Source organism: Mus caroli, unplaced genomic scaffold, assembly GCF_978045245.1.
Source record: "Mus caroli unplaced genomic scaffold, Mus_caroli_1 scaffold_17, whole genome shotgun sequence".
NCBI classification, from domain to species: Eukaryota; Metazoa; Chordata; class Mammalia; order Rodentia; family Muridae; genus Mus; species Mus caroli.
In genome coordinates this window covers 35,745,896-35,773,535 of record NW_028227272.1, presented here as the reverse complement: position 1 = coordinate 35,773,535, position 27,640 = coordinate 35,745,896, and the positions used below count along the sequence as shown (strand labels likewise).

At 44.5% G+C, this 27,640-nt stretch overlaps 1 protein-coding gene across 1 annotated transcript in view; it reads left to right on the top strand.

Moving 5' to 3' along the window:
* Arhgap31 (Rho GTPase activating protein 31) overlaps positions 1 to 27,640 on the top strand; it is a 114,986-nt gene that overhangs the window by 43,146 nt on the left and 44,200 nt on the right. The gene's annotated exons all lie outside the window — the stretch shown is intronic.

The following is a 27,640-nucleotide window of genomic DNA, read 5'->3' as shown; positions in this document are numbered from 1 at the left end:
AAAAAATCCTTTTAAACAGTGGAGCAGTCGAGGAAGACATCCAATGTTGACCTCTGACCTCTGCACTCTTATGCATAGTCGGTGTACCTGCACATGTGTGTGTACAAACTGCATACAACTACACACTCCCACACAAAATATTAATATTATACTCTGGAGCAATAGCTCCACATGTTTGTGGAGCTTCTGTTTTGAATTTCCAGAACAAGCCAGAGTTAGCAACCCCCATGAACGTGCTACCCACAATTTAAAGAGATAATTTCATGGCATTTTGAGTCATTCTCACTCAGAAATACTAGAATCTGTGTGTCCTATTTAGCTGGATTACATTCTTTTTTTAGAAGCACAATATCATTTTCTTTCTGGGCTTTTGTCTTACAATGAGTGATAACTTTAGTTCAGAAAGGACTGATCCTTTGCTGGTTGCCTGTGGGGGGGCACTGGGTGGCAGCCCCAGTCTTTGGGGCTTGCATCTTCTTTTGAGCTCTCCCTATGTTCAGGACAGTGAACATCTGGCTTAGCAGATGAGGAAATGACCACAAGGGTGATGCGGGTTGACTAAGGATTCAGTCAGGAAGATGCACAAGCTGATGGGACCTTGCTCTGCCTGCCGGCCCCTGTTCCTTGCTCTCCTACACCATGGCTCTTCAGTGAGGCTTTGACCACTGAGCGTCACCTATGAGAGGTGACTCATTATTTAGTCCTCCCATGATGTTTACGGAACGCAGTGCTGGCTCAGATGGAAGAAAGCCATGCTGGAGGAGGTTTAAACGACCATTTGGTTCTTGCTCCCTGTTAGCCCTAACAGAGTCACTGCTCAACCCTGGCACATGGGCACAGCAGCAGAGAGGGTGTACCCGGATATGTGCTAGACAATGCCTCTGTCCTTTTAAACATGAGGAAGGATGGAGCCAGGCCCCAGAGGAGTGACTGATGCCCCAGGCTAGCAAAACCCATTGCCCTTCCGGCATCTTGCTAGTCCCCCTTACTAGTGTCCCTGAAACCTTGTCTCCTGGCTCCCCTTCACCTCCTGTTTGGCTTGCTGTCTTGGCCCCCTCTCCAGCCCCCACCCTGCCCTTGTGGCCTGGCCCCTTGACAGGGCTTCTGTCTGACCAGAAAATGTGTGACTGCTGGTTCCTTTGGCTGGGCTCCCTAGGCCCTGGCAAGCTCTGTCCTGGCTTCAGACTCTCAACAGGAACCGAGGCATTGCTTCTGGAAACATCCAAACAGTAGCTCTCAGGTCAGTGACGATACTCTTGACAAAGGCTAGCTATTCCTGTGCTTAAGAGAGCTGTCCTCAGAACTGTGCTAGCACCATTTGTGACGATACTCTTGACAAAGGCTAGCTATTCCTGTGCTTAAGAGAGCTGTCCTCGGAACTGTGCTGGCCCTTTGAAAGTCGCAACTCTTGAGACCTGCCAGCCACCCATCTCTAGGTAGGGTGACCATATAGCTTGCCACCATATTGGGGAGCACTCAGAATGAAAAGGAGGCCTCATAACAACCCCCCACAACACTGCAGGCAAACAAAGACTGGCCACTGGGGGAGTGGTCCAGGCTATACTTCTAAGCAGATGTTTTCAAGTCAACTAGGTTGATCTCCTGTTCTAAACAACAGCAGTATTCCACATTCACCCCAAGCCAAGATACACATTCACTCCTAGACCAGATACAATGCTTCTTCCTACAGGCATACATTATTTGTGTAACTCTTACAGTAATCTTTTAGTAGTGTTGCCTGTATTCCTCTACAGAGGAAACAAGGGCTCTGAGAAATTAAGTAACTTTCTTGATAATGATTTTGAATGTTCCTAACATAAAAATGAATATATTCAGAGTGCCAGATATGCCTGATACTTGAATGACTACCGATTACGTGGAAATGTCACAGTGGGCCTCATAAATATGCACAAAAACTGTATTTCCAGTAAAACGAATATAATTGTGTTACATTTTGATTTCTGTGTGTGTGTGTGTGTGCGTGTGTGTGTGTGTGTGTGTGCAGGCCATAGTGGCACAGCCAGAGGACATCTTGAAGGAATCTGTTTTCTCCTTTCATCATGTTAGTATGTGGTTCCTGCTTCATCCTCCTCTTCCACTATGTGGATCCCAGAGATCAAACTGTGTCATCAGGCTTAGTAGCCAGCACCTTTTACCTGCTGAGCCATCTCAGCCATCCTTAAAATGTATTTTTAAATGGAGTCAATAAATATTGATCAAGGACCTATTACTTCTCCGACACTGAGATAACCCAAACAACAAGAGAAATCATATGCTATAAAAATTTTTTCACTTAAATAAAAAAGTAATTTTTATTTGTGTGTTTGTTTGTTTGTTTGTTTGTTTGTTTGAGACAGGATTTCTCTGTGTAGCCCTGGCTGTCCTGGAACTCCCTCATTTGAACAGACTGGCCTCAGACTCACAGAGATCCACCTGCCTCTGCCTCCTGAGTGCTGGGATTAAGGGTGTGTGCCACCACTGCCCAGCTTTAAAAAATAATTAGAAGAAGCATCGAATGAGTAATGGACCTTTGTTTTCCACTCCTCCCTTTTGGGCCCTAACCAGTGTGCTAATGGAATTAATAAAAATCAACCTTTCGGGGGCTGGTGAGATGGCTCAGTGGGTGGGAGCGCCCGACTGCTCTTCCGAAGGTCTGGAGTTCAGATCCCAGCGACCGCATGGTGGCTCACAACCATCTGTAACGAAATCTGACTCCCTCTTCTGGAGTGTCTGGGGACGCCAACAGTGTACTTACATATTATGAATAAATGAATAAATGAATAAATAAATAAATAAATAAAATCTTTAAAAAAAAATCAACCTTTCAGTAAGACTTTTGCTTTAGAAGAACATTTGTATGGTGATTGCTGGGATTTGAAATGCATTTTCCCATGGTTTAAAACTAAAAACAAAAAAATCTAAAGTAGTGGTTAGACTCCAAGCCTGGCTCACAATAGTTCATGGAGTCTATAATTTTACTGAGGTTTGCCCCTCTGTGCAACATTAAACTGGAACAGGAAGCAGAAACTATGAGTGTCTGTCACAGTTCTTCCAGTGAGCCACCGTGTGACTCGAGACCAGCCAGTTAGCCTCTGAGACTTTTCAAACTAGAGATCATGTCTAGCTTCCAAAATTTACAAGAATCATAGATGACAATGTATGTGAAAACTCTTAAAATAGCATTTAGGGTTGGAGCTGTAGTTCAGTTGGTAGAGTATTTACCCAGCATGCAATGAAATCCTGAGTGTGGTCCCCAGCTCCACATAAAACCCAGCACGGTGGTGCATTCTTATAAACCGAGCATCTCAGAGTATGGGGTAGTAGGGTCAGAAGTTTAATGTCATCCTCAGCTATAAAGCCAGCCTGGGATTGAATGAGACATTTCTCAAAAACAAAACAAAACAAATCAAAACAAAACAAAACCATAATAGTGCTTATGATAGCATAGGAACTGGCCACCATTTGTGACATTGCCCAGAAGAACGTAAGGTTTCTAAGAACCCCGAATCTGGATCCCTAGGGTAGAGAAATATACTCCTCTGGGCCAATGGTGTTGGGGGAGTGGATGGATGGCCAGAATAAGGTAGAGTTGGGAGACTCCAAGGAAGTATGGCCTTCCTGGGTAGGGCAGGTGAGTTTGGGACGAGGGAATCCAGAGGAAGAGGGCTTACGAAGGAAGACTCATGGACCCCCACAGCACGCCACAGCAGTGGTACTGCAGTGGGGCTCCAGATTCTGAAGGAAGAGCATTGGCTGTGGTCCAAGGGTGAGAGAGTTCTGGCGCATGATCTCTATGGTTACGGAAATGGGAGCCCTGACTGCTTTGGACCTGGGAAGAACTGCAAGTATTCCTTCCAGCATACTGTTCCCAGGTCCTGGGCACAAGGCTCACAGGCTGGCCAAGAGAGCAAGATCCTAGGTTAAGTGCATTTACAAACAGTGGCTCTAGATAAAACAGCAACAGAAGATTCACCTGCTCTTGACAACCCCCCGCCCCCCACTTCCAGACAGGCACTCATTTTTTTTTCCATTCCATTTATGTGAATAATTTCTCTATCATCCCCTCATTAGGCGGGATGTGAAGATTATGTAGTTCAAGATGTGACTGATGGGGAGAGCCTCCCACACACCTGAACTAAATACATACTTGTCTGTAAGGAAATTGAATATGACAGTGCAAACAGCTGGGATAGGCTCCACTTTCCTTAGTCACCATGCACCCCTAATCAACAATGACTGTGATAAACTGTTTCCTGTCTCCAAAATACTTTGTTAGTCTCAACTTCAAACAGTTGCCTCATTAACGACTGTTGCTTTTAAAAGAAGTTTTGTTGGGTGTAATGTACATAACTATATCACGCACCCTTTTAAAGTGGACATGGTAGTAGTCTTTAGCCGTACAGGCCCCAACTGTGGGCCATTTCAGAACGTTTTCCTGACCCTCACAGAGACTCCATTCCTGACTTTCTATGTACTCTTTCCAGCCCTAGGTGGCTACCGATATACTCTCTATCTCTGTAGATTTCCCTACTCTGGGCATGTCACTTGGATGACATTATACGGTATGCGATATTTTAGATGTAACTTCTTGCACATGACATAATATTTTCAAAATCCATTTGTGTCTAAGCATTGAATCTTAAGTCTTTTTTTATAGCAAGTTCTATTCTACTGTGTGGCTATATCAGAGGTAATTCGTTTATCATCTGATGAACATTTGAGGTTTTCTACTTTTGCTATTAACATTTATGATGATATTTTGTATGAGCGGTTGGTTTTCTTTTGTTTGAGTTTTTATGGAGTCCTAGGGAGCTAGGGATCAAATCTGCAGCCTTATCCTTCCTAGGCAAGCACTCTACCCATTGCCCTGAATGTTGGTTTTATCTCTCTTGCATGGACATACCTAGTAATGGAATTGCTACTCCTATGTTAAAACTAGGTTAGCATTTTTAAGGCCCATGAATTTTAATAACACATGCCTAGATAACATGAACATAATGGTATATTTTTACTAGTAATTGAATGATAAGTAGACATGACATCTGTAATAAGTTTTGCATTCTCTTTGGCTATGATTCGAAGACCTAAGTTTACAGCCTGATTCATGTGGACTTGTTATAACTATATGCTCATTCTTCCTGACATTAACAGCCGGACTTGACTGCAGGTATGCTCTGTGAATCCCTGTTTCTACATAGTATTCACTCAAATAATGATTGTGAAATTAGCCAAACTAGCACAATGATTATAAACAGAGAGGAGAAGCTGAACGTGGGGTAGGGTGGTACTACTTACAGTGTCTCTACTTAAGCCAAAAATTTAGAATAATGAAATAATACAAACTTAAAGATCTTTACTTGACAAATGCAAATTCTACTTCACGCATGAATTATTTTGCCGAATTGACATAACTTTAAAATAGAATGTTAGGGCTGGTGAGATGGCTTAGCAGGTAAAGGGACTTGTCACAAAAGCCCACCAAGCTGAAGTCTATTGATGGGACCCACACAAAGGGAGATGGAGTGACCCAACTCCACAAAGTCGCCCTCCAACCTCCACACGTGCACTGTGGAAACAACACCCACACATGCATGTCAGACACATACATACAACAATAACGTATTAATTAATTCAAGTAAAATTACATTGTTTGTTAACCAGTTACTGTTTTGATATGCTTATAACGGAGCATAATTCCATTCCACAGAGAGAGCAGCATTACAAATGGCCTGCTCTAGCTCGGCATGGTTCCACACACTTTTAATCCCAGCACTTGGGAAGTGGAAGCAGGGGATCGGGAGTTCAAAGCCAGCCTTAGCTATGTGACCAGTTCAAGGGCTATATGAGACCTGTTTCAAACAAACAAAAAGTAAACCAATGGCCTGCTCAGCGTGACAGATGTTCTAAGCCACCACTGTATACAAACCAAACAAGCTATTTTGGAACTGGTTTTTCGCACTGAGTAAGCCTGAATTGGAAGGCAAGAAACAGACTGGAATTTCTGGCAAGGAAAGTCGGGAAGAGCCTGGGTTATCAAGACTGAGGGAGCACTGGAAGCTCTAAGAGCTTGAATAAGAGGGTGAATTCAGGCTTGAGTCTGGAGTAGAGAGCAGTTTGGGATTCCTGAATGGCTAAGTACCCTGCTGGAGAAGAGTTCAAAGTTCATACATACTTGGCACGAATAGAGACAACAGAAGACCACAATCCAAAATGTGGTTATAAGACTGGCCAGGAAGGACAGGCATCAGCTCTCTACGCTTTCTTTCAGGGTAATAGTTATAAAGATGGAGAAGGAACAGGTTGAAAAGATCTTATAAATTGAACATAGTAAAGATGTCAGCTTTTCCATAAACTGACCTACTTGTTTAATACAGGCAGGGTTTTTTTTTCAAATCAACACAACCTTATGATTCATGGGGGGTGAGGGGGGCCCACCAGCAGTGACGTAATTAGAGCAATCTTAGACATGAAGAATAAGATATGAAGGACCACTCTTCTCAATATTAAGACCTTGTATGTAGCCAAGTCTAAACACGGTGCCATGTTAGCTAAGGGTAGGCCTGAGGATCAGTGGAGCTCAATGAAACTCCTAGAAGTGGCTCCCACGCCAGTTCCACCCAGCAATTTTTTACAGGGGTATGTAAGTAATGCAATGGAAGAAGGAGACACTTTCCAAGAAATGGTCCTTAAGAAATTTGCATTCGTGGATTAAAATGAAGTTTGAGCTGGTGAGTCAAACCCCATAATTTAGAACTTGGGTTGGGGCAGGGGTAGAGCCGAGGAGAAGGAGTTCAAGGCCATTCTTAGATACGGAGAAAGCTTGAGGCTAGACCTCTAGTTATGTGTGACCCTGTCTGAAAATAAAAAGAAGAAGAAGAAGAAGAAGAAGAAGAAGAAGAAGAAGAAGAAGAAGAAGAAGAAGAAGAAGAAGAAGAACCTTAATGTACAGCTTACGCTTTATAAAGAGATTAAAAGTGATTACAGATTTTTTAAAAAAGATTTTATTCTTTTTTTTTAATTAATAATGTCAGTGCGTCTCTGTGTGGGAATGCATTCCTGCATGCAGGTACTGGAAGAGGTCAGAAGAGTGTGTTGGAGTCCCTGGAGTCACAGTTATAGGAAGCTGGGAGCTGCCCTCGTGCGTACTGGGAACCAAGAACAATGCGAGCGTGTGGCCCTAACTACTGAGCCATCCCTCCCGCCCTGAAAAGTGCCCGTAGACTTAAATATAAAGTGCAAAACCATAAACGTCTTTTTAAAAATTTAAAGAAACTTTGGAATCCATGGCTAGGCAAAGAAATTCTTAAGAGTTGGCACCAAAAGCATCGTCTACAAGCAGAACTCTGATACACCCGGCCTCTCTGAGGATAAGAAGAAAATCTCAACAAAAGGCTCTACTAAGAGATGGAAAGACCATCTGCAGGGAAGGAGGAAATGCATGCAAACCACAAACCTGACACAGAACATGGAAAGACATTTTCAACCTCAGAAGGAAAGGGGGAAGAGCAATCCCATTAGAGAACACACACACGATGTGAGCAGACATTTCAGTGAAGAGGGTTTCCAGAGGAGAAGCCCGGGGAAAGGCATTTGCACCATACGCCACAAAATAAAAATTAAATCCACAACGAGACACATGTCTTATAGTATTTTTAGTGTGGTTGAGCCATACATTTGTAGCACATGCGTGGTGTGTCTGGTATGTAGGAATTAGTAATTTTCCAGTAAAAGAGCTGAACTGACTTTTTAAAAACAAGAGCGGGAGGGGCTCAGCTGTGAAGAGCTACGCTGACTCTGGTTTGGCCATGGCTCAAGGTAAATTATTTTCTTTTCATTTTTTTCGTGTAAATTATGAGCTCTGGTAGCATTCTGCAGCTGGAGATTCATGGGGATCGCCCAGAGTATCTCTTCCCAAACTACCGAATTTCAGAAAGGTTTAGTGACTGGTGAGAGAGCGTTTAGTATAGGATAGACAGAGCCCAGGCTATTTCTCAGCTATATGGTGGGACAAAGAAGCTATTTTGCTGACAGTTTTTATGAGACTAATAATTCTTAGTGTATAGGGTGCTGTGAGGATTTCACCAGACAGCGTGGATATGTCATAACCATCCAGATGTTCACTGCTCATCAGGGACACCACTCCCTACAAAAGCCAAGGGTGCAGTCTTCAGGGACAAGTTAAATGAGTCTAATTTTGTTTAATTTTGTTGACCATATGACCAATAACATCTAGAATATTCTCCAACATACTGTTCTCTCTTGCTGTTTTCACAAGACTGCTAGTGTGTGTGGGGGGTACATATTTTGATTATTTTTCAAAACTACAAGATCACTCTTATGCCCCATCTCTTCCCTGTTCATTTAGCTGGTGGAAGGAGCTTCCCTAATGCCTATAGGGGCCTTCCTTCTGTGTGTGAATTGCATGAGAACATCAAAATGTTTCTTTTCTTGCAAGTCCCTAACAGGGTTTATAAATGTTTACTGAAAGAAAAAAGTTTTGATTTTTGTAAAAGACTGCAAAACTGATCATGAGAAGACATAGATGTTATTTTAGCCAGGAATCTGTTTGGGATCCAAGGCAGACAGGGGGTAAGAAGGCCAGGCACACCCAAACAGCATTTGGAGAGACTGGACTGAAATAATTACCTACCAAGCAACTACTATATGCTAGGTGCTACGAACAGAGCAGCGGTGCTGTTGGTAATTATTAGAGGAAATGGACATAGGCAGCAAGATGCAAGTGAGCTTATGTGTGAATCAAGAGAGAAGGTGAGAGAAACATCATCTAATTGTGGGACACGGGGAAGTTGCACAGAGGACGGGGCACTCACAGTCTCTTAAGCTGCTACCAGTTGATGGTGATGGCAAGGATGATGGCGATGACGGTGGTAATGATGGTAGTGTTGATGACAACAGTAATGATGGTGACAATGATGATGGTGATGATGGTGACAGTGATGATGGTGGTATAGTGACAATGATGATAGTGATGATAATGGCCATGATGATGTGACAATGATGACAATGATAATGATGATAGTAGTGTCGGTGACAATGGTGATGATGGTGATAATGATGGTGATGATGGTGACAATGATGGTGATGATGGTGATAATGATAGTGGTGATACAGTGGCAATGATGGTGATGATGGTAGTGTTGGTGACAATGGTGACAGTGGTGATGAGGATGGTGATATCGTGACAATGATGGTGGTAGTGACAATAACAATGATGATGTTGTTGTTGTTGTTGTTGTTGATGATGATGGAGAAGATGATGATGGTGGTGGGGTGGCAATTATGATAGCATCAAACCTATACACAGTGCTGTGATTTGTCAGGCACTGTTCAGAGTATTTTGTCTGTTTACCTCATTTAATCTGCTCACCAATGGTGTGAGATGGTTACATTTCTCCTCATTTGGCAGATGAGGCCACTGAGGCACTAAGTCGTCAAGAGTTTTACTCAAGGTCAAACAGATAGCAAGAAAAAATATTCCCAGATTAGCACTGTGAACCTTTGAGACATGCTTCTAATGATGGGGAAGGAGTTCTATGCACTGGGAAAGCATGACTCTTAATCCTTCAAATATAACCCTATGTATACTTGAAGCAGGAGCAATGACTTTTTTTTTCATTTTATAAAATTTATTATTTAAAAAAAATCTTGCAAATAAATAAAAACATCAAAACCTTAAATTAACCAGTCCCAAAGTCTACAAAACTTAATTAACTTCTATATGGATCAGGCGTATGGGTCAGAAACCGTGAAGGCTCTCATTAAATCTGACACTTTCAGAACTGAGTATACTTTATGCATTTACCCACCACCAAACTCATTTTTAAAACTACAACAAAATTAGAATTAGAAGAGCAATTAGCTTTATGTCTAGTTGTTTCCTAATGTGTGAACATCACCTGGTTTCAGCCATTCCTTGTCTACTTATATTTAGCCTTTCTTGACATGCCTTTTATGGGGCCACTCTTCAGTGGCTGTGTGATTGCCCTGGTGGGGACTTGTCAGACACAGGTAAAAAGTCCATCTCTGGAATCATGAGACAACCAGACGTCTGGGTGCAACCCAACCCTGCAACTCTCCGGGACCTCTCAGGGGTCCTCTCACTTTCTGTCAAGAGACTGGAAAGTTGTAAACACTCTTGAATGTTGATCAAAGCCGTCCCAGACCTGATGTCACAGTTTGGAACCACCCGGGTCCCACTTCTCCTTTCTCAAGATGGTGGGCTTTTGCTTTTCATGTTCATTGTCACACTTCTTCAAAGTAGACCCTCTGTTTCCCACCCGCTGTCTTGGAAGTGTGTGTGTGTGTGTGTGTGTGTGTGTGTGTGTGTGTAACAGAATGTGCACAAACTGTCCCATCTTTGAAAGAGCAGCTGTAACCAAGGCCACAGGGATTTAGTAAGCTCTGCATCTTCATCCAGTCCTAGCTAAAAACCAGACTGAGGTCATTCGTGTGTAAATGGAAACACACCAAGAAAAAATGAATACCAAATGTACAGCAAGATCAAAAGAAGAAATAAGTTTCTCAATGGGATACTCAGGACTGTGCAGAGACCGTGGTTACTGCTGGTTCGCCTAAAATTGATGGTCAGAACGTGTCTCTGTAAAATCCTTAAAACTGGAAGGACCAGCCAGAGGCTCTGAGTTAAGAATCCCAAAAGGATGATTTCCACCCCTAAAAAACCTGGTGAGTCCTGATTTACACAGGACAGTGTTAAACATTGTAATGACTGCAGTAGATAGTCAGGAACGTTAGCTCTGGCGTAGAAGCTCCGAGCAAAACATGCAGAACACCAAATAGTGTCACAAAAGTTGCAGACATGAAGCATCTCATCTCAAAATACTCTGACAGCTGTGCAAGGTGGTAACACCTGAAACCCCACACCTGAGAAGCTGAGGCAGGAGGATTGCCTCAAGTTGAAGGACACTCTGCACTGTCTCCAGAAACAATACTTGGATGAATTTTCAGTATCAAAAATGTGACTGGCAAGATGGCTCAGAAGGTAAAGGCACTTGTTGCCAAGCCTGACGACCTGAGTTTGATTCCCCAGGACCCACATGATGGACAGAAACACCCAACCCCCAGAAGTTATCCCCTGACCTCTACAGGCCCAATGTGTGCATATCCATGCATTTGCAGATGTGCATACACACACCACACACACTCACACACACACACACACACACACACACGAATTAATTAATAATGAAGTTTTTTTACGTGAAAAATGTATAGACACTATTTAGTCAATCATTCTTTTGCTGATTACTGTCAGATGAGCCTACAGAGGTAAACATGCCTCCCCAGGTCTGTTTATATTCATTTGTACGTTCAATCATGCGTTCATTCAAGGCATACTTGCTGATTACTTAATAAGTACCAGAGTGGAGACTAGGAAAGGGCAGATGGTAAGCTGGTCTGGAGTGAGATTAGGAGTCAGAGAGACAGCCTTAAAAGCCCTGTGGTACCACTTCCCTACGTGTGCTGTCCAGCAAGGGAGTAATACTCTCTTAGCCTCTGACTTCTCATCTGTAAGATGATGATACTTACAGTTGCCATACAGTTTACTCTGTAGGCTCATCTGGCAAATCATTCAAAAGAATGATTGATTAGATTATGGACGTGTGTATGTGTGTGTGTGTGTGTGTGTGTGTGTAAAGTCTGTCACTAACATACTTAGGCCAAACAGCATATAATTTATGTTTTAAGGGGGAAAAGGAGGAAGGGAATTTCTTTCAACTTAGAGATGGCTCAGTAAACTCCTCGACCCTTTTTTAGGTATCCATCTACATAGTCCTATGGTCAAACACATCCCTAGTAGCCAAGAAGAAACAGGAGCAGAGGGCATGCTGGGAGAGGTGGAAGGTGGGGCTCTCTCGGGAAGAGAGAAGCTGCTTAGGATGTCAAGGCTGTCTTCATCCTTGATTTCTCTTCTCCTGGAGACCTAATTGAGGATAGCTTCTCCTTCTCTGGATGGGAGGGAGGTGAATGAATGGCTGCTCACTGAACAAATCTCTCTCTCCCTCTCTCTCTCTTTCTCTCTCTCTCACACACACACACACACACACACACACGCACACCCATACATACATACACACACATAAACACACACGTGCACATACATATACACATACACACGTGCACATACATATATACACACACATATACACGCATACACAACACATACACAGGCACACCATACATACATACATACATACATACACACACACATAAACACACATACATACACGTGCACACACACACACACACCAGTCCTTGTGTCTGCCACTTTGGGGAAAGAGCTAAGTCACTGAGAGAAAGTGCACAGGCTTCGAGCTGACCTGTAAGGCAACTAAGAGCCAGCTATAGACTTGTGAGGATAGGCCTTGCTGGGGGCACTCCTTCTAGGCTATAGGCAGCCGAGTAGGAGAGGCGCTCAGATACAGGGACATAGTTAGGAACCAGCAATGCTGGATACCCAACTACAATAGAAATTCAGGTAGACAACAAATCTTGTTTTAACCAAGTGTCCATGCAACACTGGGGTGAGGCTGAACTAACGGATACGTATTGTTTCTGTTAAACCCAAACTGCACTTTGTATAGTAGCCCTTACTGAGAGAGGAAGTGAGGGGCTGGCCTCCATGATCCTGTGTTTCTGTCTGGTCAGCCCACTGGCCTGCTGGCCTGCATGCTTACCCCATATAACAGAATCTTCCATGAAGCCTTTTGTGGAGACATGAGGACCCTTTTCATACAGGGCAGGTGCAGGGTATGAGGCACACAGAGAGAAGCAAGCAGTTGACAGGAAGTTGTTTATATCATTGGGATTCTAAGGCACTGTTTTCGTTGTTATCAATATTGATTAAAATTAGATTCTTTTCTCATACAATATATTCCATTTACAGTTTCTTTCCCTTTACTCCTCCCAGTTCTTGCCCCTCCCCTCCCCTCCCCTCCCCTCCCGTTCCCTTCCCTCCCCTCCCCTCCCCTCTCCTCCCCTCCAGATCCATGCCTTTTATGTCTTTTATTAGAAAAGAGACTTCTAAGTGATAGTAACAGCCACACGTGACAAAATATAATAAGACAAAACAAAAACCATCACATCAAGGCTGGACCAGGCAAACCAACAGAATAAAAGAGCCCCAAAAGTAGGCACGAGACTCAGAGATCCACTTGGTCACACTCAGGAGTCCTATAAAAATACTAAGCTGAAAACTACAGTACGCATGCAGAGGACCTGGTGCAGACCTGGGCGGTTCCTGTGCTTGCTGCTTCAGTCCCCATGAGTTCATGTGCGCCTTGCTCAGTTGATTCAGAGGGCCCGAGTTCTCCTGGTGTCCCCTGTCCCCTGTGGCTTTTACAATCTTTCTGCCCCCTCTTCCACCCGTTCCCCTGAGCTCTGAGAAGAGGGATTTGGTAGAAATCAGAGCTGTGTGTTCCAAAGTGCATGCTCTCTCTGTCTCTCTCTGTCTCTCTCTGTCTCTCTCTGTCTCTCTCTGTCTCTCTCTCTCCTCTCTCTCTTTTTCTGCCCTACATGATATCTGGCTATGAACTAACACATTTTTAAGCATTTTCCCCAAATCCCACAACTATCCCTAGATTTTATCATGAACTCCAATTTACAAATGTGCAAACCAAACCTTCTTAGTAAAGTGACCATATAATTTCTTTACACCAAATGGGAAATGTTTTAAAGTGAAAGGAAGCTATGGTAGGGCTGGAGAGATGGCTCAGTGGTTAAGAGCACTGACTGCTCTTCCAGAGGTCCTGAGTTCAATTCCCAGCAACCACGTGGTAGCTCACAACCATCTGTAATGAGATCCGATGCTCTTTTCTGATGTGTCTGAAGACAGTGACAATGTACTCAGATAAAGGAAAGGAGAGGAGAGGAGAGGGGAGGGGAGGGGAGGGGAGGGGAGGGGAGGGGAGGGGAGGGGAGCAAGCTATGGTAAACTGGACCTTCCCCTGCACACTAGAATGATGGTATTCTGTCTACAGAATACATGCCCTGATCTCCCTTGTAGGAAGCAATGGTGAAAGGGTGAAAACACAGGCAGACTGGCTCCAGAGCTCATTTACTTAACTAGAAGCCAGAGAAAGATTTATGTACTTCTTCCCACAACACACAAGGCCCCCGAAGGTGAGGACTCCAGCTCTGCTTCTGGCTATGTCCTTGGTACCTGGTACTCAGTCCCTATGCACAGAATAGGCACCAAGAAGGTCTGGATGGGTAAATCTACCTGGGAGCTATAGGAGAGGGTGGGTTATGACCATGGTTTGTCTCATGCAGAGACCTGAACAGTGACCTCTTTTCCCTTGCTCTGTCTCCTTCTCAGATGCTTAGAGACAATTACTAAAGTTTGCCAAGTAGGATCAGCACACGGTTGCAAATCACAAGACAAGCATCAGGGACTTCTTATCTTGAGTCAGATCATAAAAGCTGTCAGGCCTTGTCCATCTCTCATATGTGGTCACTTAAGGGCCCTTTGCCTATTCTCCCTAGGCCAGCTCCTGTAGGTAGAGAGTGGGTCATACCTCCTGGCTCCTGACCAGTCAATCCCCTTGATCTTCCATTGGGCCCTCGGCCTGGGAATCTGCCCCATCTTCCCTGGAGCTGATGGCCAAGAATGTCTCTCAGATCTCCTCTGCAGTCCTCAGTATTCTTTCAGGGCACCTAGCCTGAAGACACTCCCTCCCAGCTGTGACCACACCCTTAGAGCCTACTACTTCCATCTCTGTGCAGGAAATTTAAGCCTTGGACAATCCTTTGCAAGCCTACACCCTCTTCAAACAGGAATCACCAGATCCTTACAAAAATAAACGAACCTCTCCTCTTTGCATGGGATCAGAAGATTGCATATTTACAGAGGGGAGGCAGTCTCTGGCAGCCCGCTCCCTTTCCTCTGCAGAAAGATGTCATTAAATCCAATGACTCTGGCCCACAGCTACAGAACGAACAAGGGCTCTGCCTGACATTTTTAGCTCTACCCGATATTTAGCTGCCATGTAATTGAACTAACCTGCCTGCAAGCTGATGCCATGTGTAGCGTGCATAAGGTACAACTTGGAGTCACAGGAGTCTGGCCCATCGCTCTACTTGTGGGGGATCAGATAAACATGATTAATTTGACTTGACCACTAAGGGAGAGTCTAAGTTTGAATTACATCTGCCATCAAAGTGTGTGTTAGCTTCATCACAAAGAAGCCTACTGGGTAGTTAAGCCTTAATTCTGGAAATCAGAGAGAAAGGAGATCTGAAGCACTTGGCACACGACTCTTGCCGGGGTTCAGTCTCTCTCCAGCTCTGGGCTTCGCTGCTGTTGAGCTGTGTGGCCTTGGATGGAGCCCTGAACTTCCTGGGGCCTCAGGTTGCCTGGCACAGAGTCAGGCGTGTTTAACAAAGTCCCTTCCAAGTCATAAGCTTTCAGCCTTAATCCCAGACATATCTGGCAAAAATCACGTCTGAAGATAGCACTGACATGGGAGGCATAAGAGCGATTGAGGAGGGAGCAGACCAGGGGGCTCTCAGTGTGGGCCTCTGGTTGGGTCTTCAGAGGACGAGACTGATGTTTGAGCTGCTAATCTTCAGGACAGAAGCCTGAATGTCACTGTGTCTTGTGGTTTTAACAAACCACAGATTGCTATGAGTGTTTGCCTGGCTTTCCATGAGAGATAAAGCCCTGTCTGCTGAGGTGCAGGGGAGGCCCCTCTGCAGGAGCACAGTGTGAGAACCAGTTTGTGATACGGAAAGGGGGAGGGGCGCCGGCTGCAGAGTCCACCCTTAGAGCTCAGTTCCGTGTCCCCCCCCCCCGCCCCCCCGGGGCCACAAAGCCAAGACTCAAATGACTCAGGCTCTCGTGATCCGCACCAGAAGCGAAGGCTCAGAATCTTCAGAGGTGTGCAGGGATTGGCGTTGCTTTGAAAATGACTTTCTCTGAAGTGGATGGACTAGCCTTAGGGTTGGCGTCGCTCATGTAGGTTTTAAAGAACTTAGTCCCAGTGTCTGCTGGGGTGCTTTTCAGTCTGGGAAAGAGGTGAGAAGGTCTTCAGGGTCCCACGTGTAAGTAGAGAGAGTGATGTCGAGGAAAGGATAAAGATCTCTGCTATCTCAAGCACGGGCAGATCTGTGTCTTCAAAAGCTTGGTGTAGCAACTGACCCACTTCTCCTTTCACGCCAAACATACACGCACATATACATACATACATACATACATACATACATACATACATATACACACACACACACACACACATTATTGATCTTTCTCCAAGAGTGTTCCTAACACCTTTCAGGGAACTCTTTCTGAGTTTGTTTTCTGTCAGCTCCCCGGAGACCCTTTTGTACATTAATATGGAGACCTTCCCCTAGGCTGTTCTTCTAAGACGCTGGTTCTTGACAGATCTCCCTGCCTCATATAAACTGTTGGGAATAGCTCCTGCCACAAGCCCCACCTAAGTCCCGTGGTAAACTGTGTGGCTGTGGACACATCTCTTACATCACAGACACTGAAGCAGTTTCATTGCTAACTATACAGAAGATGAGATTGGGTGACTCTTTTTTCTTACATCCATCTGTAGTGGTTTTTATTTGTTGTTGTTGTTGCCTACTAATTACTTACAATTCTTGTACGATGACAATTTTTAATCTTTAAATTACATTTTATTTATTTGCTTGGGGCTTGGAGGGTTTGGATATCAGAGGACACCTTGTGGTAGTTGGTTCTGTGCCTTCAATCATTGCAGGCCTGAGGATGGAGCTTCAGTCATCAGGGTTGATGGCAGGTGCCTTTACCCACTGAGCCAACCGGCCAGCCTCGAAGAATAAATTTTTAAAAAATATTAAACAAAATAAGTGTATAAAGCAGCCAGTGTTTTCAATCACTGGACAAGCTTGTGCAAGACATAAATCGCCTGAAAAGGGTTACATGTGGCAGGATGTGCTCTTGTTTTTAGCAGGAAAAAGAAGCCTTGTAACAACAGGAAGCACTGGGAGGCCTCAGTACCAAGGCTTCCAAGCAAAGCTGTTCTGGAAACAATGGCTGCCTGTGGCTCAGGAATATCAGGCAGGAAATGAAAAGATGCTGGGGTGGGGGTAGGAGCACGGAGGAGCTGACAAGCTGCTACCTGGAGGTTCTTCACAAGGCCTTAGCCTACTCACCAGAATGAAATCGCATTCTCTGAATTCTCCCCATCCCCCATTGGCAAACCCACCCGATGTTAGAAAAGACTACTGCAGTGGCTGGAGCCCACGGAGCCACAGATCTGGAAACCATTAGGAAACTGTACCGCCCAGGAAACCAGAGGGTACAATGAGCAGGAGGACCATACGGTGACATCAGTAGAGGGCAGGGCCATAGATGAACTGAGAACCATGTACAGCTAAGTCCCTGGAGAACTCTGACTTTGGCAGAGTAAATATAGCGTCGGGGTTAATCAGAGTCCAGCCATACCAAAGCAGATACATTTAAACCTTCTGAGGCTGAGGCTTACGTTTTATTTAACGAAAATTTCCGTTCCCTATGGGTGGGGTGGGTTGGCGAGTCATGAGGAATGCAAATGAGAAACAAAAACAAAACAAGCAAACAAGAATAACTCCAGGAAGGACCTCGATGTAAACCACCAGGACCAAGAACCCAAACATCTGCAGGTGGACTCGGCTCTTAGGTTCTGACCCAGCTTCTTCTAGCTTCGTTCAGGAAGCTGGTGGATCTTGAGGTATTGATTCAGAAAAGAACATTGGCCCTCATTCCATCCAGAAGTAGCTCTCCGCTGGGATGAAAGTCTGAAGCTGGGAGTCACTTATGGCCTGGGAGCTCTGCTGGCTCATGGGGCAGCCGTGAGAGTTTCCCAGCACAATGCAAAGGAATAACTTGCTCTCCTCAAAGGTCTAAATCTGATTGCTGTTGAGCAGGAAGAGCCAGGCATTTTAATCCCTCATCTAAGCCCTCGCCCTCTTGACTCTGTGCTGAGATGGGAAACCCTCCCTGTGTTGTTCTTTTTCTGTTCTGCTCATCCTTACCCTGTGTCTGGGCCTACCTCAAATGGGAGTTATGCTTTTTAAACTCTATTGAAAAGTCCAAGAAGGGCTGGAGACATGGCTCAACGGTTAAGAGCACTGTCTGCTCTTCTGAAGGTCCTGAGCTCAAATCCCAGTAACCACATGGTGGCTCACAACCATCCATAATGAGATCTGATGCCCTCTCCTGGGGTGTCTGAAGTCAGCTACAGTATACTCACATATAATAAACAAATAAATCTTTTTAAGAAAGAAAGGAAGGAAGGAAGGAAGGAAGGAAGGAAGGAAGGAAGGAAGGAAGGAAGGAAGGAAGGAAGGAAGGAAGATTCCAAGAGCTACCTCTAGCTCTTTGGTCTACCATAGTCTTCCCACTTAGAAAATAAGAATAATAGCCTGAGAGAGGGCTTGGTGCCTGAGTGCTTCCAAGCAAGCACTGATCTACAGAACCTGTGTGAAAATCAGACTCAGTGGCAAATGTCTGTAACCCAGCACTGAGGGGCTAAACCCGTGCATATCAAGAGATATTGCCATCAAGCCAGTATGGCTGAAACAGCAAGTTCCAGGTCCAAGTTCAGTGCTAGACTCTACCTTTAAAAAATAGAGAATTTAGAGAAATGATTTGAGAACATCCCCAAGTCAACCCCTGTCCTCTACATGAGACCACACATGCAAATGTGGCCTTGGTCTCCACTGCCAGGCTAAGTCTTCTGCCAGCATTATCTGGATAACAGTGCTCTTCTTTGTCAACAAGCCCTATAAGCAGTGATGCTGGAGTTTTGTGCATTTTTAAGTTATCTATTATTGCTCACAAATTGGGCTTGAAAATGTGCTTGAGGTTGACAGATCTCCATCCTATGAGCTACTCCTGGCCTGTTAGAAGGGCAGTCAGCCTTATAGATTCCTTAAATATCCTTTGAGAGTGAGCTGGGAGTGGTGGTTCACACCTTTAATTCCAACACTCGGGAGGCAGAGGCAGGCAGATTTCTGAGTTTGGGGCCAGTCTGGTCTACAGTGTGAGTTCCAGGACAACCAGGGCTATACAGAGAAACCCTGTATCGAAAAACCAAAAACAACAACAACAACAACAACAATATATATATATATATATATATATCCTTTGAGAGTGAAGTGTTATTCTCAGACAGATAATGGGTCGGAGGGAGTATTTTCAAATTACACACAGTCTAGCAGCCTCCGGTGGCAACAGACAGACAAACAGAAATCCTCAGATGAGACTTCTGTGTGCAGGGTGAACTAGGCCAGCCCAATGCCCTAAGTGGGGTGCTGCCAGTACCCACAACACAGTCCATACTGTACTCAGCACTATACACCCACCCCAATACATAAACCCAGAGGTGCCCTGTGCAGTCCTGTCTGCCCCGAAAGGCAGCTGCAGATCTAACCTGGGCGCTGCCTGGATTGGAACTGACTCTAGAGAAGCCACAGGGCATGTCTGCAAAGAGGAATACCATCATGGAGGGGGTGTTTAGCAAGACTTACCTGGATGTAGAGATCAAGATGCAATCTTCCCTGGCCATCGTTTTTAAAACACTCCCCTATTAACCTGCCTTCCACCAGACTGGTCTAGGCAGCATTCCTGGGATTCACCACATTATTTCTCCATTTCTATCGTGTTTATAGCGTTCTCTGACTGCCATGCACCAAGTGTTTATTATGTGCCCGACCCTTGACCAAGAAGCACTCTTCAGACACGTGGTGTACATCCCGTCACTTCAGATCACTCATGTTCCAGGGTCAGAATTCCACTGCAGGACTTTGATGAGTCTCCCACTCCACCCCCACCCCACCCCCAGCCTTTATTTATCCAATGTCTCATAACACTGTAAGCTCTAAGGGTGAAGATCTAGGCTCAGCACTCTCTAACATGCTCCCTCTCATGCAGCTGGAGTTCCTTAAATGTACATTTATTTTTTGTACTTGATCAAACCCTGAAATCTCTGGCTGTGCCCCACCACCATGTGCAGTGTTTGTTTAAAAGAAGAAAAAAAAAAGCTGCAATTTTTTTTTTTGTGGCTGCCTAGGGCCCTTACTGTGTTTCTCTGGATGTTTTCCTGTTGGTCATGTTGCTCAATACCTCTGAGCTCTAGGGTCCTCGTTTGTGTAATAGGGTGAAAATGCCTCCGTATGCTGGTTATGGGTAGTGGGCAGCGACAGATGAAAAAACAAGCGTTAGAGTCACCGTATCACAGACCGTGCAGCATCTGGGAGTTGGGTGGAAATGAGGAGAGACCACTGAGCCACCTGGTCCCTGAGCTCTAGGAAGAGAGAGGCTCCTGACTTGAGTCTTCCCTGGAAGCCTGGGCAGAGCAGAGCTGATTCCTGGAGGCCCTGCCGGCAAGTTAGGCAAACACTTCAGTTTAATGAGGGCAATTTCCTCATGGGATCACTGGGAAGGAAGGTCGGCTGCCAACGTGACGCTGCTGGTCTCAGGAACCCCTCCAGTTTCTTTTAATTCAACCTGCTCTTCAAAACCCTGGTTTTAGAAAGCACTATTCCTTCAGAGAACTGAGGGAAACGAGAGTCAGCCTCTACTGTCTACAGGCAGTCACTGGTAACACTCCAGCGTGTCTTCCTCTTTGCCATTTAATATAGGAAACAAGGTAGGTTCCTTCTTTGGCTGGTTAGTTGGTTGGTTTGGGGTTTTGTTGGTGGTAGAGCCTACTGTTTCTCGTATTCCAGTCTGTCCCTGACCTCCCAATCCTCCTGCCTCCAGCGTGAATTACAGGGGCGTACCACCACACCCAACTCGAGAAGTATTTTTCATTTTTTAAAAGCCACTTAGATTCTTTTGTAACTTTTTCAAAGACATTTTAAGTGGTCACTAAGTAGAATGTTTAACACCTTGGCAGGCCTGTTGTCATGAACTCTTTGTCACTTTGGCAACCAAGGGTAAGGGACCACTCTTCTGTCCTTCTTAGGCAAGCAAAGCTAACAGGCCCCGTCCCGAAGAGAGAGCGTGGTAGGCCTTGTGGTAGGCCTGGGGCTTTCTCTGTTCTTCATTGCACTGCAGTGATGTCATAGAAAATGCACGGCCTGTGGCATCAGGCAGAGCTGGAGTTGGAGCCTAGCTCAGCCCTGAGAGGCTTTGCAAGGCGGGCCAACTTGCCTAGCTCTCTAGAACCAACTCTCGTGTTTCAAAACAGAGATGAACTTTATCTGTTTGTTGGGCTGGCTCTGCATGTAGAAACCAGACGGAAGCCACCCAAGCAGTGGCTGGTGTGGAAAGCGTCTCCTCTGAGGGTCCCGAATCTCAGGGGAGTACAGTTAGAAATGGAGACAGCAAAGAGACAGACAGTATCTGGCACCTACTGTTGGGCAAAGCAGGCTCTCGGTAGACTTTTTAATTGTATTTATGAAAACATTGAAAGGCAATGTATGCTGAAGGAATATATTTCCCCAGTTCCTTTTCCTGTTGGTGACAGAATTTACAACTTTCTTATACATCCTTCCATATGTGCTAATTCGTGGACAAACAAATGGGGTATCTTCTCTCTTATTCTTTAAAGTAAACAGATGTTAGAATACCTTGTTCATCTAATAAAACTCCATCTTCTTATTTTTGTTTAATGATATATCTTGAAAACCACTCTCTATCAGTACATGAAAGTTTTGCTATTCTTTTTAATAATTATATAATATTCTACAGTCTGAATGTTCTATTATGTTAGCATTTTTTCTTTTTCTTACTTTTTTTTTTAGTTTTCATTTTTATTTATCTTGCTTGGTTGGTTGGTCGGTTGGTTGGTTGGCTTCTGGGTTATGTCTTATGGGTTGTGTCGCCCTGGCTAACCTGGAACTAGCTCTGTAGACCAGGCTGTCTTTGAACTCACAGGGATCTGCCTGCTGGGATGAAATGTGTGGCCCATCCCAGGCTTAGTGATGTTTTTTTCTCAATAATCTTATACTATTAAACAAAGCTGTCATAGTGAGTAACTTTGTAAATATTTTATTTATTATATATATAAGAGTATCTGTAGGATAGATTCTTAGAAGAGGAATCACTGAGCCAAAGAGTATGTGAATTTGTCATTTTGATAGTTTCAAATTCCCCTGCAATCTGTTCTGCCACTAGCCACTTGTGACAAAGCTGCTTCCCTAAGGTGTGACATTCATAGTTTGTCATAAAACTTACTAACAAATCTCTGCCAACTCGAGAACTGAACAGTTATGTATATGTGCATGTGTGTATGATAGAGTTGTATGAATAAATACAATGTGTAGCTAGGCTGAGCTTGGGTAGCTCTACAGAGTGCCATGAAGACAGAAGGCACTGGAAAGGTAAATCCAGGCAGGAAGCTCTGTCCAGAAGAGGCATTGGAGCCAAGTAAGGCAGGTGAAGGAGTTCCCCCAAAGAGAGGAGGGCCCAAGCCAAGGCAGGGGTGTGCCCTCTGAACCAGCGGGTGGGAAAGGATAGAGTGCATCACTTCCAAAGAAGCTAGAACCTGGCCTGGATCTCACCATGTAGCCCAGGCTAGCCTCAGATTCATAGCAACCCCCCTGCCTCAGCCTCCTGAGTACTGAGACCAGAAGCATAAGCCTCCACACCCAGTCTACATATTCTAGTTCTTTATGAGCTAGATGGGGATGGCTTCTAAAAGCAAGTCCTAAGGCAGCTCGCAGAAAAGCCTTGAGTGGAAACGTGGCTGAGATCCCAAAGCACAATGTCCCTCTGCACCTGTGTGTCCTGGTCTATGACAGGAAACAGTTTGCATTGACACCGATGTCTTCTGTATGCCTGACAATGGAGAACGAGAGCATATAGACAACACAAGTCAGGGATACATTTTCTTCCCAGTATCAAAAATACAGACAACAACAACAAACAAAAGCCAGATAATTGGGCCTCATCCAAATTTTAAGACTTCTCTGCCTCAAAGAATACAAGAAATATGTGGAAGAATTGCCAGTGACAAATTGAGTTTTTAAATTTTATGTAACTAAATCTGTGTCTTTGTGTGCCAGCTTAAGACAATTTTATTTATTTTACTTTAGGGTTTTTTTTTTTGGTTGTTTGGTTTGGTTTGGTTGGTTGGTTTTGAGACAGGGTCATACTATGTAGCCCTGGCTGTCCTAGAATTCTTTACGTACACCAGGTTGGCCATGGTCCAGCAGAGGTCTGCCTGCCTCAGCCTTCTCAGTTTTAGGATTAAAGGCATGCACCTCCATGCCTGGAAAGACATTAATTTTAAAATAAGATAAATAAATTTTTAAAAATTAAGTTACTCGATGTTCATGAAATCATGGATCTTGGAGGAGAACCTGCAGCCACGACTCTACTAAACCAGCAACATCCCTAACTACAATCTAAACGTTTGTCCCTTTATGCACAGAGAAGCATAGTCTTCACCTTCTGTGGTGGTTTGAATAGGTATGGCCTCCACTGACTCATGTGTGTGAATGCTTGGCTATAGGGAGTGGCACTAATAGGAGGTGTGGCCTTGCTGGAGGAAGTGTATCATGGGGGGTAGGGGGTTTGAGGTCACATATATGCTCAAGCTATGTCCCATGTGGGACACAGTCTCCTTCTGCTGCCTGTGGATCAAGATGTAGAACTCTTGACTCCTCTAGTACCATGTCTGCCTGCACACTGCCATGCTTCCTGCCATAATGATAATGAAAAATTCCCTGAAACTGTAAGCCAACACCAGTGGAAGAGTGGACATAGTCATGATGTTTCTTCACAGCAATAAAACCCTAAGATTTTCTAAGAATTTCTCTTTGCAGCAGACAGAAATCGCTGTAGAAACCCATAGCCCATCACAATGCAAAGCTGTAGAGCCCAGTCCCAATAGATACAGCTACAGAACATTTCTGCACCTAAGACTTGGAGAACATTCAGGGCTTGGGAGAGGGCAGAAAGCCTGTGTGAAACAGAGCATCAGAAAGTTTGCAGTGATATTGTATCTCCCTGCAGTGTTAGAAGCTATACCCATATATGTATTGCCTAGAACATAGACAACACCAATAGACCAAAGTAGATGAAGGGAAGACCACAAGACTTCGGTGGCTACCTAGACAGCTTCGGGCAACTAAGGAATGCTGAGAGTGGCAGAAATAGCCTTCTCCAGGGAAGAACACACCAATTGGCTGTCCAATACCAAAAGATCAGTCCTGAAAGCATATGTATGAATAACATTATACACACTGATCGGTTATATTTAGGAATATATATGCATATAAAAATATACGTGCATGTAATGATATGTAATGAAAAGAGGCCATGAATTTGTGAAGGAGTAAGGTGGGGTTTAAGGGAGGGTCTGGAAGGAAGAAGGGGAAGCAAACAATGATGTAATTATATTGTAATTTCTAAAATTTTAAATTTAAAAAAATAGGTATAAAGACAGCCCACTGCTTAGAAGAAAGAATTTGCCAAAACCAGACGTGATGAGGGTCTCGCATCCTGAATATTTCAAGAACTATAATGACAGCACAAAAAAGACAAGCAATTCCACTAAAAGTTGAGCTGAAAGGCAGTCTCCAGAGAAAATACACAAGTGGCCAGTCAGCCCAGGAAGAGATGCTAAGCATCCCTGGCCATTGGCAGAATGCAAATCAAAACCACAGTAAATACCAAAGCATCCCAGGAGGATAACCTTAAGAAAAGATAGGCAGTAACAAGTGTTGACAAGGGCGTGGAGTGACCCGAACTCCCCTGGATTGTCTAGTGAAAGCTGTTTTGAAGAACAGTTTGGCAGTGCCCCAAGAGGGGAATATAGAGTCACCCTCCCACTCCTGGATCTATAGCCAAAAGAATAAAAAATCTTTCTGTCCAGACCAATGCACGCACACACACACACACACACACACACACACACACACACACGGAGGAATCTTCTTTGTTCATAATAAGCCAAAGAGTGGAAACAGCTGAATTTTCCACCAACTGGTCAATGGATAAGCAAAATGAAGAATTTGTTTAGAATAATATTCAGCCATGGAAAGGAACAACGTGTCAACGAATGCTGCAGTGTAAATGGATCCGGCGAGGATTTTGCTAAGTAAAGGAAGCCCATCAGGGGACCACACATAGTTAAGATTCCATGTTTGTAGGAATTCTGAAACAGAGAACCCCATGGGAATGGAAAGCTAGCCAGGGGCTCCAGAGGGGGAGTATGGGCAGTAACTAAGAATCAATATTGGGTTTTTGAGGAGAGTGGGAAATGAAAGGTTCTACAACTGATAGTGTGACTGTTCCTAAAGTTGTATACGTACTTCCAAAACTTAATTGTGCACTTCAAAAGTGGCTGGGTCTGGTATAGGTGGGAGCAAGCAGTATGTGGGTGTGTGCATACGTACGTGCATGCATGCATGCATGAATGTCCACATGCTGTGTTTGTGAGGGTGCCCACAGAGGTCAAAAGATGATGTCAGATCCCCAAGAGCTGGAGTCACAGGTGGTTGTGAGACGTTCAGTTTGGGTTCTGGGAACCAAACTCGGGATCTTTGGAAAAGCAGTAAGCTCTAAGTGATTGCTAAGCCATCTCCCCACCCTCCACGCTAACCTCTTGACTCCAACAACACACTTCTTCACCACCCTTCACATGAAGGTCAGGAATAAGGACCCAAAGAGGAATAAGAGATAAGAACAGGGAAGGGTATACCTGTCCCTCTAAAAGACAAAGGCAATGTAATGTGCTCTGAAAGAATGTAGCTTTGACAACCCCATGGTGACCAAACAGAGCTGTGCTTGCTTGGATCTACCCAAGACCCTAGGTACCAGGAAACCGAGGCTGTTCACAGAGTCACAACTTCTGGAGGGACATGAAAAGCTTTGACTCTGGCCTTTTCTGCTCTCAACCCTCGGAGGCTCACCAAATGGTTCATCAAGAAGCAAGTGTGTTTTGCTTGTGCCTGGTTAGATGCAAGGAGATGAGGGACCCTTGGACGTGTGAAAGGTTTTCTCTTCTGTCAGAAGCCATCTGAAGAAAAGCTTTGTGCTGATTGGAAGTTAACTTTCATGACTGCTCATCCAGGGAAAACAAAAGCAAACCAGAAAAAGGGAGTTGGAGAAAAGTGTCCATGAAACAGCTCAAAGAAATGATAATATCAGATCACCATAGCCAGCAATTGTGTGAACCTGGGTGGGAGAACTCAAAGTTCTTTGGGCAACAGAGAGACCAAACTCTTGTGACTGCAACCTCCAGAGTCACTCGTCCCATGCCTGTGTTGACAAGGGAGACTTTCTGTTTATCTGTAGCCACTGGGCTTGGGCCTATCAGGATCCTACCGTGATCAGAATCAGAACCCTAAACTGTCCTTGATGTAGCTAGACTCTGGAAAGAACAACCCAAGGACTCCTGAGACTTGGACTAAACTTTTACTGAAGTTTTTTGACATGTGTGCTCTCATGTGAATGCGTGTATCAATGGTAATTCCTTGCTGCCACCCTCACCCACCTTCCTACTGACATGGAGTATTCATGTTGACAAGATCCTCTTGATGTGTGCATACATCTGTATTTCACATGCTCTAAGCTACCCAGTGGCTTTTCCGTTTTGGTGGCTAATTGACACATTTGGCTGCTCTAAGTGGGAAATGGACTGACTCCTGTCTGTTGCTGAAAGAGAGACCTGCACCTTCCCACTTGGTCCAAGATGAGAATCCAGAAGATGTAGGACAAGTTTGGGACTAGGGATATTCTCTCATTCAGTGAGGAGTTATAATAATTCTTCCTTCTCATGCAGAGCTATAAACAAGGACTTCCCGGATATTTCCCCAACTCTAAAATATTCAATGCTTTTGTGCCTCACGGAGTCACCTAAAAACATGGAGACCTCACAAAAGCAGAATCACTCTCAAAGAGAAACAACAGCAGTTCCAAAGAGTGGAGATGAGTTTTGACAACTCATTTGGATGGAAGAGCTAAGCTCTGTTATCAGGCCAAAAAAAAAAAGTTATAAATTCATGTTCCTTCATCGCCACGAACACAGAAATAACAGCTGTCATTGCAGAATACTTCTGATATCCAGGATCTGGGCTAAATGTTTCCAAGGATAATTTCAGTCCTAGCCTGAGATTAATATCACCACTGTCTTCATATATATTTTAATCCCAGGCCAGAAAGGTAGTTTGGCATCTAAATCTTCACTCTCAGCCATCCATCCCACGTGACAAGTTACAAAAGAGCTTTTTGGTGGTGTAGGAAGTGTCCACTGTTGTTTGTACCACAGAAATTGTGTGTGTGTGTGTGTGTGTGTGTGTGTGTGTGTGTGTGCTAGTACTCTTTCTGTTACACTCTTTAGAGTAAGACACACCAACTTAGCAAAGTTCCTCTGTAATAAAACACATCCAAATGTAGCTTTTCTGGTCAGAGATGGGAGGAGGACCTCGGAGCCTGGCCTGCACGGACCCCACCCCCACCCTCTATTCATGCATAGGAAGTGGATCCACCTCTGTGGTCTCTGGCCTCTGATATTTCCAATGCAAAATCCACTCCCTGACCTCTGTACCTGGGTTAACTGGAAGGTTCTCCCCAGTTCCCGTCTTGCAGGATAAGCCATGGGCAAAATAAGGATATGTTGTTGAAGGGAGAGGCTCCTGGTATGTGTTAGCTTTTGAGGGAATGGCAGGATATTTTTAA